Here is a 10,944-nt window from a genome sequence, read left to right as displayed (position 1 = left end):
AGTCATTTGATTGAAAAATGTGTTGAGAAACTACTATGCATAAAACACAACACTGTTCTAAGTGCTAGAAAGCTTTACTATTAAAGACCCCACAGTTTAGTAAGGGGAAACAGTCATGCATCAATAATTATAATATAATGTGCTACTTCTACTTCTGATCAAGATGAAGTAACAGGAATTAAGCCTCCTGCTGAAACAATTCTAAAAAGCACAAAGTCTATAAATCAATTATTGTAAAGACATTAGACATCAAGCAACAAAGGACAGTGTTTCTGAGAAATGAGAAATAAACTAGGGAAGCCAGAAGATTGCCCCAGCTTACTGCCTGGAGAGAGTTTCCCGGCCATGGTGCAGGGAGGAAGAACCCAGCTGGAACTCAGTGGATCTTTTGAGGTGAGGAGCTGGGGCTGAGAGTTCTCATGGCAGATTACAGGAAAGAAGTACCCTGGACAGAGAGAGCCCAGGAGACCCAAAACAGTCCCCCTCCGCTCTTCAGCTGAGGACTAATCATCAGTGTAGATGAGGGAACTCTCAAGGCCAAGCAAAGAACCACCTGAAAAGTTTAGAAGTAATAATACTTGGAGCTCATGTAGGGCTGAGAATAATCTGTTTTCCCACCAGCCAGAGTAGAAAACCTCATAATTCACAGAGCATCAGGCTAACTACTCAGTAGTGGACCAAAATTAGCCCTAGACTAAAGGCTGCTCTGGTCTAGCTTAACAAAGCTTAAAAACGAAGTCCCAAAAGGGTCAGACTCTTGCCAAGCAACTTAAGTGTGTCTCAGAACAAAGTTTAAGAATATGTATAGCAATACAAAAATACTCCAACCTAACAAGGTTAAATTCACAATGTCTGGCATCCAGTCGAATATTATCAGGCATGAAAGAGGCCAGAAAGTCTGACCCATATGAGAAAAATAATATGAAGTGGATTGAGATATTGGAGATATTTATAAGAAATTATGGGAGCACAGAGGAACTGACAGTGAACTCTGCTTGATTAATATGAGTGAGGTAGGTATTCATAGGGTTTCCCAGAGGAGGAGTGAGTGAGTGAATGTGAAAATTAAAGAGTGAGCAGGTGTCATCCAGATGAAGACAAAAAGCATCTGTGACAGACACCACTGATGCACCACCGAAGAGACACACAAGCACAGATTTGCTATACAACATATAAGTGGGTCAGCGTGGCTGAAGGTAGGAGAGGGGAGAGAAGATTCAGGAGAGCCGTGTGCCAATCAGGACTTAGGGTGCGTCCTGTTTGGCAGACCTTTTCTGTAAAGGTCCTGATAGTAAATACTTGGGGCTTTACCGACCACATATAGGGTCTTACTGCACACTCTTTCTTGTGACCCTTAGGCCATAAACTGTAGATCCCTGCTGTAGATGATGGGGCAGGATTGAACGTTTGTCAAAAGTGAAAGACCTGTGAGGTTTGTATTTTAGATAGATCATTTTGCCAAAAATGTGGAACATGCATTTGAGGGGATGATGCAGGGGTACGGTTTAGAGAACAGGTGTGTTAGCTCAGCTGAGAGCTAACAGGGCAGGCAGGGGAGCTGGCTTTATGAGTCTGAAGCACTGAAGAGAAGTCTGCATTGTATTACAGGTTTGGGAGTCACCGGTATGCATCTCAGTTTAAACCTCAAGCGTGAATAAGATCACGCAAGAAGAGTAGGCTGAGGAAGACATTTTACTGAAAGACTAATAGGCGCTAGGCACATTTACTTGTTAGCGCATTCATCCTCAGTATTACCCCGTATAGACAGAACTTACTACTCCCATTTTACAGATGATGAACCTGAAAGCTGAAAGCTCGGAGGGGTTAAGCAGCTTATTCAGAGCTACTGAGGAGAAAGAAAGCCCATTTGGTTCCAAAGCTTTATTCCGTTTTCCATTGCACACTGCGCTCGGCTCTCCCTAAGACACCGTGCTGGTGGCCTTCAGCCGCCACTGTGGCTTCTGGTCACACTGCTCCCCTCCTCACTGCGCGTGTCTCCCACCACTTTGCCTTCAACCATTCATTCGCCAGTGGTCCAGGGATCCAAGAACTGCCCCAGCTGCTCACAAAGGAAGGCGACCGAGCGTTGCTGCCGAATGCCTATTACATTACCCTTTCCAGAGAGCACGCCTTCTCTCTCTGCAACCAATTTGGCCTCCACGTTCTCGAATTTGAACCAACCCCACTGCCCTACCACTAATCCTTTAAAACTTAAAAATTCAGATAGTTCAGACACACAAAATTCACATGATCCTTGAGACACTCTCCTGTAGCGAGGAATTTCTAAAAGTCAGTGCTAGCACTGCAACTGTTCACAAAGAGAAACTGGCCAATATTCATAATTCTTCAAACATATGGTAAGGCAGAGCATATTTTAAATATCAAGAACATTTACTCGAGACCTTCCCAAATGGTTTCAGAATTTTTATTTGGGGCTTGGACATGGATCAAAACATGTATTTACCTGACTGAGCCCAGCCTGCCTAAGCCTTCAGGGTGTGTATGTTTTTCATGCCACGATATTAAATATACATATTAATTAAATTTTACATCCAGTCTTGCACCAGAACTGGGAACGGCTTTGATAAATAGGCAGGACTTCACTGAAGTAACTCTAATATCCTTCTCTTCACATGAGTTTCCCCTTTTTATTTGTTCAGCATGGAAAACAAACACTGAACATATGGAAGGATAACAGGGAGTGCTGAAAACTTTGAAAAATATTTTGTGCAGGTTTAATTTTGGTTACACGGGACTTAATGTTTTGAAGGATTTAGTGCAAATTTTTCTTCATTCCTAGGAAATTTGCCGATCTGAGAAACATAGAATTGTGCTTGTCCTTGAACAAGCAGGAGCTTCGGGAAGAAGGAGTCAGTGCTGTGGACTCTATTACAGAGCCATTTCACTCACAGGAAGCTGAGGACATCAGAGGAGGGCATATTTCACAGAATTACAGCAGTACGCCAAGAAAACTTGAAAAGACCCCACGTCTTTCACATCCCCAATATTTTACTCTAATTCTCTACTCTACTCTAGCAGATCGGTTCTTTTAAAACTAGAAGTTGCATTAAAATACTGAAGAAAAGTGCTTTTTTAATTTACTGGATTGAATCTCGATACCAGAAATCTAACAGTAACATGAATCATGACACAATGAAATTGTATAAATGTGATAGGAATAGGATATCAGCTGAACAACAGATTATTTGTAATGTCTTGCTTGCTTTAAAAGTACTTAGGTCTAATATTTTGCATTTCTGGCATCTCCCCATCCCTCTATCCCCCATATGTCCTCCACAATTTCTTTCATACCATCCCTTTGTTTCCACTGAGCTATCTTTCTCTGTCCAAAGTATCTAAAATTCCACTTTTTGTGAGAAATCTACTTTGATTACAGGGCAGGAGGGGGGTATACAGAGATGGGAAAATGAAAATGTTCTCTCCTTTTTCTAGCAGAGTCACAAACATCTGACCATTCTTTGGCTTTAATTTCAAATGAAATGAAATGTAAAGCATTCCTAGACAAACACCTTATTATGCCTTGTTACACCCCTTCATATATTTCTAGGAATGTGGCTTATTGATAAATATTTCTATAATATTAAATCTGTGGACAAATTTATTCCTTTTCATTAAAGGATCCCAAAAAGAGTGATGTTTTCTTCTATATGAAATAAAATTACTTTTGTTACATGTAGATATATATATATTTATGTATATATGTGTGTGTGTGTGTATATATATATATGTATTAGTTTCCTGTTTTTAAATGCAGCACCTTAAAAAGTTCCTTTTTTAACAGCAAACATAATAGCATATTTTGTCTTTAGAACTGTATTGTTTCTGTGAAATATGAGATCTCTTGTGGATTTATAAGCTTTGAGAAATATGAATATAATAAAAGAGGCCAATGTCACTGACATATCGTGAACACCCACTACTTGTTTTTTAAATAGTAAATGCAAAACATATTCTAATTAGTAGCTATAATCCTGTTAGTTGAAAGATTTATCACGTTGACTCTATTGCGAGTGTACCACCTTATAGATCAGAAATTTCTAGTGAAGTGAAGATTTGCTTTACAAATAAAAGAAGATATGGCTGCATATAAATCTGGGTGTGTGCATAATTGAAAGAGCTATAGAAATGAAAATGGGGAGGGAACGAGCGATTCCTGGAATTGATGCCCATTGAATCTCTGCCCATTTCTAAAAAAGAACCTTGAAAAAAACATATCCTGGCAAAATATTGGTTTCCATTACTTTTCATTTTCTCTTGCCAGGATCAGAACCAGATGTTCTGTAATATAGCAAAGTCTGTTCTATTGGCATTTTTGGTTGTATTACTTCAGGAACTACTGGAAATTTTATGTGAGAAGATTCACAGGTGATTAGCATCCAAATTTCCTGAGACTTCAAAGGTTTTGATGGGGTTGGAGAAGAGATGGCACACAGTGAAAGTGTCCAAATATCCTGTGTTCTCTTCTTGATATGTTCATATTCATAATGAAATACATATGCTCATGTAACTCATCTTACAACATATGGTACAATATAATTGAAGAAAGTCTATGCAATTATTTCACCCCTCCAAAAAAAGAAAACAGTTCTACATTACTAATAAAAACTAGTCAGGGCTTAGAGTGTGTGCTAGAGATGCAGATTTTAAATATAGCCTACTCAAATATCCCACAAGTTGAAGTGAAAATAAGAATGGAACATGGTACTACTAGGTTGCAACCTGGGGCAGTGTCATTTGCTCTTTTTTCCCCCCTCTCACTTCTAACCTACTACAAACTAACCTAAGTGATTTCCAAACTGACAACTAAAACATGTAGAACTTGAGGTTATGTGGGCGATCATACTTAAAATAAGATCCGTGATTTTCATCCTCTGCAAATTTCGTTAAATCAGTTAATGGGGGGGGGGTGTCTTTGAACACACACACTATATTTGAAGAGCTGGTCAAAGTGCTGGCATTTAATAGCATTTCTAGTATTAAGTTTCAGCAATGGTGCCGTAGTCATGAGAAGCTTGCCACCCCTGGAAGCTCTGTCTCTTGACACAGCATTGACCCCGTGACTGAGTTTCAATTGTTATGCTTACATTTTTAATTTTATAATGGCAACTAGGTGAGGCAGTGAACGACATGTGTTTTGGTAAAGAGAAAACGGATAATGTAGATTATAACATTTTGTTTTAGGGAAATAACCTTTCTGAAGCCGCTCCCAATTCTTCATTTTATTTACCACCTCAGTGGTGGTGTGGAAGCAAATGAGATGAGACTGAGCAGGTCTCTCTAAGAGTGGGAGGGAAAGATGGTCACTACAGTGTCAAACTTCCTATCTCCAGCCCACATACCCCCCCCCACACACACAAAAGGCTCTGAGTGAATTTCCAGCATAATATTTCATATCCTGTGGGAAGAATGAGGATCAGAAAGGTTATCAATGAAGCCAGGCAGGCTATGACCAGATGTTCAAAGAGTCCTTAATCACAATGCTGTGGGGCTGAGCTGGTGTTCTGACATTTTCCAAAAGCCCATTTAGTAGGGCTTCTGTGGATGGGTCATCTAGAAGTATTAGTGGGGTTGGAGAAGTATTACAAACCATGATTTAGCAAAAGACCAAGCAATGCAAATTCTTGTATAGATTTTTTTCCATAATATATGCCAATGAACAATACCTCAGTTACTAGTTGAAGCTTTAGCAGGAATTACTTGACAACCCACTGAGAGAAAGAGGGAAACATACACATGCGAGGCTCTGGGGGCTGGAGCACTGGAATTTAGGGAACAGGATGATAGAATGGAAAAAAGAGCCTATGCGGGTCAGGGCAAGGTGTTAATGGTAAGTCTCTATCTGTTTCACAATTTTCCCTCAAACTGGCTATGACAATGAGATTCAAAATTACATTCAAACATGTTCTAGCTTGCCAATGTTGTGGACAATACTTTGTTTTTCTTCATCTACACTGCCCAGTGATGGATTTAACTATGTATTACTATTCTAATTCCTAAAATGGTAAATCAGCTTTGGAAAGAAGCTGGATCACTTCCAAAAGGTGGGTTTTAGAATCTCTGGAAGCATCAAGAGATATTTTTCTTAGAAGGTTGGCAATGTGCCCCATTACCTGGGGAAAGGGTTTGTTATCATATTTGCCAGAGTATAAAATATAATTACCCCTTCTGAACCAATATGCTTCGAGCTGCTCCCAGATAGCTAATCAGAGTTGATCTCAGTTACTATCCCTTGCTTCCCAGATAGAAGTAACCATAAGGCCTTGATACCACGAGATTTCTAGGGAGCCTTCTGGACCATATGACATACCCCTAGGCCAATGAAAGAGTGTATAAAAAGACCTGGCCCAGAGGAAAGTAAGAGGGCAACACTTAACTGTATTAAAATTTAAACTGAGATAAGTCAAATGCAGGTATGTCATAGTCTACAGATATGATTATCAGAAAATTTGTGTTCTGAAATTCTGCAAGAAAACAAGTCCATCCTCTGTAGGTGTGAGCCCTACAAAGGAAAGAGAGTGGTGGTTCTGGTTCAGAAAAATGGTAAACACTGTAACAAATCATGGCCCCATGCTAGCCGGGCACCCTGGGAGATGGTTAGGCTTAGGATAACTCTTTAAAAAACAAAACAAAACAAAACAGTTCAGCACTAATTGTTACAACCTATGAGCTGCCCAAGCTGACTCAAGTGATTGTAATTATCCTCCCTCCCTATGGAACCACTGCAGAGGGGCCAGCTATGTAGATTAGGGGACCATCATCCCTGGGTGGACTGGTATCGGCTGTCAAAGGTGACCCCACAGGGCAGTACAAAGCGAGAGCAGTGGCAGACCAGTGAGACTAATGTTCTCCCTGCTTTAGACTGCATTTGCCCTGAGGTTAACAGATCTACTGGGAGAGAGAAACAGAGATTTTCTGGCTAATGTGACACATCAGGTATTAGAGTAAATAATTGGAAAAATAAGGTTCCTACAACTATATTTGAGTTATTTGAGTTTATTTGAGTTTGTGGAGAAATTTACGTTGACTATATTCATGAGAAACCCTCTCAACCCTCAGATTACAAAAGAGAAAATTTAGGTTAGGAGAAACAGTAGTTGGGGCTAGAGGTGTTGATCTAAATATTACACAGCAAATTAGTCCCATGCAAGGAAGGAGAATCCATTTCTGATGTCTCTTCCAGGGCTCTATTCATTACACCAGGCAACATTTTCTGAAGTCCCACAGCCTTGATACTGCCCTTTGTTGATTGCTAACTTCATTCACTTATTGTTCCTTTATCCACTTATTCAATCAACAAATATTTGCTGAACAACTATTATGTGCCACTCTCCTAATTGTCAGGAATACAGAAGGGAAAAATATAAATTCCTTGTTTTTGTAGAGCTTTGTTTTTTAATGTTTTTTTTTTTTCATTTGCACACTCAGGTTCAGAGAAATAAAAGCTACGTTGAAACCTGTGATAAATAGAACATCTCAAAACCTCAGAATCATCCTCAACAACCAGACATGGCCAATGAATTCCACCTCCTGGGCATTGTTTGGTCAAACGTTTCACCCCCATGTATCAACAGACTCATCATGACTTACGGTGGATAAGAGATCATTTGTGGACTAACAGACAGTCAGGCAAGGGTTAACCAAGCAAACCTAATGTGGGCAAAGCTTGCTTTGTACTCATCCTTTGTCTTCTCTTGCTCTGATTTTTTTTTTCTCAATAGTGGCATCATCTTTTTACCCTGGTGATAGAGCCTCATTCCTCAATCTTCCCCTTTCTCCTTCTTCTCATACCTTCATTCCCTTCAGAGCAAGGTATAAATACCTGTTGAGGATTTTAAGTGCTTTAACCCAGGTGCTTTACCGGAAATCAGAGCATTAGGATGAACAAATCCCTAGCAGCATTTAAATCCAACTAGTACTAAACCTGAAAGGTCAAGCATTGATCTGCAGGTGATAGAGCATAGGGAAACATTTCAACAGTATTTGATTCTTGTAAGGATCTCCGAGTCTCTAAACTTGGGATCACAATCACTGATGCCATTTTGGATATCATTATAATGATTTTTCTTATATTGATATTAAGTTATGAGATATAAATTTACATTAAGAAGTTAGAGATATGTTAAGATATTAATTCTCATAATTTTTGCTATTGCATACTAGCAAATCATTAGTTAATACTTGTTCACAGATTTAGAAATTGTCAACAATATAGTCATGTAATTTTACTATTCATGTAAATTTGCATGGCTCAAATACAGAACTCACAGGCACTATATTTTTCTAAAAAATCAAAACACGGACATATTTAGATTGATCTTAGATTTAGTCCTACATGTAGATCCTCACAAGTTCCAACTTAAAAAGACCTATAGAGGCAATAGAAAAAGGGACACTCACAAACATTAATACTAAAGAACGGAAGATAAACATATGCCAGAAGAAAGGAAACCTACCAAGTGCAAGGCAGATGAAGTCCAATTTGGAAAATGCTTCTCCAGGCTTTGACTTTGAGTGGATACTGCCTGAAAAAAAAATTAAGAAGATATATCGTACTTCTCATTAACTCAGAGACCCACAGCTTATGTCACCTCAAGCCTGCTCACAAAGTGCTGCTTTTGGAAGAAAGCTAAAGACTGTCCCTTTCCTGTTTCTTCAATCCCAGCTATTTACACGCACTCAGATTTAGAAAATTACAAAAGCCACAAGAGCAGTAAATTGACAATAAGCGTGCCTCGTAGTTTGTGAGGTGTAGTCTCTATGGCTAAAGGGCATTAGGTCAAACAGAGATATAAAGAATCCCCAGAGCAGTCAGTGCCGGCTTAGCAGTGTAGCATTTCATATGCTCCACTGGTTATGAAATAATATGCGAATACGCCTGCCACAGGTAGAGAATCAGGTAGGTGCTGTGCAACTCGAATCCCACAGCTAAGAAAAATAATAGAAGAAAATCGATCGTCTCTCAGCTTCCAGGAACCCACACTCATTAGTAAATATTAAGTCTGAAAATATCTTGCCTCATTTGAATAAAATCAAAGTAAAAAAGGTATATCTTTTGATAAAGGTATGTATAAACAATGGACTAATAAACTGTGAAAAGAAATCTCAAAAAATAGACTTACATTGAAAATTAGAAAAAAGTTTCAGAAAACTAACGGCACACTCAATAAAATTTAAGAAGATATGGCCACTCTAATGCTATTAAACTGTTAAGAGACAAAATCTAAAATAAAAAGTTAAGAGGATGGACTATAAATGGATATAAACAGGAAACACTTCCAGGAAACAAATATGCAGTAACTGGAGGTAGTAAAAGATAGAAATGATACTACACTTGATCTTAGCCAAAAGGCTGAGAAGTGATAAAAGATAGAAATGATAAATAAGAAAATGTAATTAGTCATTTGATGTCCAGACTTGCAAATTACCTTACATCTCAGAGCAAAAAGAAGAAGATGTTAAAAGCAAGTACTGAGAAAGTAAGAGACTTGGACAACGGAGAAAAACAAATCTAAGTGTAAGGAATGCACCTGAAGAAGAAGCAAGAACTTTTGGTCACAATCAAAGACATATCTAGAGAAAATATTCTGAACTAAAAAGCATTCATGTTAACAAACGTATAGGTTTCCCATATTTTACATTAAATAACTGGGAGAAAGGCATGTCATTTCCAGAACATTTCCAGAAGAAATATTTGAAATACAAGGATTATGAAAATCTCCTCAAGCATTATGAATATATTGCAATGGTATGTGGTTTTCCTTCACAATATTAATAAAGGGTAATATAGCTATATATGCAGAGAAACTTTTGTAGAACAAGATGATAAAAAATTTCTTTTTATATGTGAAGAAAATATATTGTCAGATATGTAAGAACATGGAAGATACACTGCCTTCTATATAATTTTTAATTGAAGACCTAAAAAACAGACATAAGGTAAAATAAAAAATGAAAAATTTAAGGCATGAGATAAGTAATGAAACAAGTTAAACGGATTAATTTTTAATAATTATTTTATACATGACTTTAAAATTAAATGTCACAATGTCAAAATTATTCAGAAAGCAATAAGTATAATATATAAATCTTAATAAATCACAACCTTATTCCAATATTGGTACACATACACAGAGAGAAGTGCATGACTCTAAGTTCAGATAAAGGCAAAATTATGTATCTTAAAGATAAATTAAAAGTATCTTAAAGAGAAGCTCAAAGTTATTTCAGCTTATATTAAGCTGAATAGAGAATTACAGTTAATATTTTTGTTAAGAAATGTAAGAAAACCACTAACAGACATATAATTTATACCTCTTAAAATAACAGAGTTTTAAATAAATGCAGAAAAAAAATCTATTTACTAAGATAAAAATAAATTAATCAGCAAAAATTAAAAATATAGTGTATAAGATGACAAAGTAAGATAAATGTCAATAATAATGATGGATACAGATCAACCATATTTTTTATGAAAGAAAAAAAGATTCTTAGATTGGTTTGATAAATAAGATGGCAATGCATCTCAATGCAATCTTTTTTAAATTTTATTTTATTATGTTATGTTAATCACCATACATTACATCATTAGTTTTTGATGTAGTGTTCCATGATTCATTGTTTGCGTATAACACCCAGTGCTCCATTCAATACGTGCCCTCCTTAATACCCATCACCAGGCTAACCCATCCCCCCACCCCCTCCCCTCTAGAACCCTCAGTTTGTTTCTCAGAGTCCATAGTCTCTCATGGTTCGTCTCCCCCTCTGATTCCCCCCCTTCACTTTTCCCTTCCTACTATCTTCTTCTTCTTCTTTTTTAAACATATAATGTATTATCTGTTTCAGAGGTACAGGTCTGTGATTCAACAGTCTTACACAATTCACAGTGCTCACCATAGCACATACCCTCCCCACCTATCACCCAGC

General features: G+C 37.7%; 1 long non-coding RNA gene and 1 pseudogene across 1 annotated transcript in view; both read right to left on the bottom strand.

Moving 5' to 3' along the window:
* Window positions 1-8,473: 8,473 nt before the first annotated feature.
* Window positions 8,474-10,944, bottom strand: part of LOC145721424 (uncharacterized) — a 154,585-nt gene continuing 152,114 nt past the window's right edge. Inside the window, exon 3 of the long non-coding RNA XR_014145098.1 lies at window positions 8,474-8,543. This is a non-coding gene — a long non-coding RNA (uncharacterized LOC145721424). The remainder of the gene's footprint in view (window positions 8,544-10,944) is intronic.
* On the bottom strand, window positions 9,258-9,382 carry LOC115942521 (U2 spliceosomal RNA; annotated as a pseudogene).

The sequence above is a fragment of the Leptonychotes weddellii genome, chromosome 5, assembly GCF_054177405.1.
Source record: "Leptonychotes weddellii isolate Sample4059 chromosome 5, ASM5417740v2, whole genome shotgun sequence".
NCBI classification, from domain to species: domain Eukaryota; kingdom Metazoa; phylum Chordata; class Mammalia; order Carnivora; family Phocidae; genus Leptonychotes; species Leptonychotes weddellii.
The sequence above is the reverse complement of the archived record's forward strand: the minus strand, read 5'-3'. Positions and strand labels throughout refer to the sequence as shown.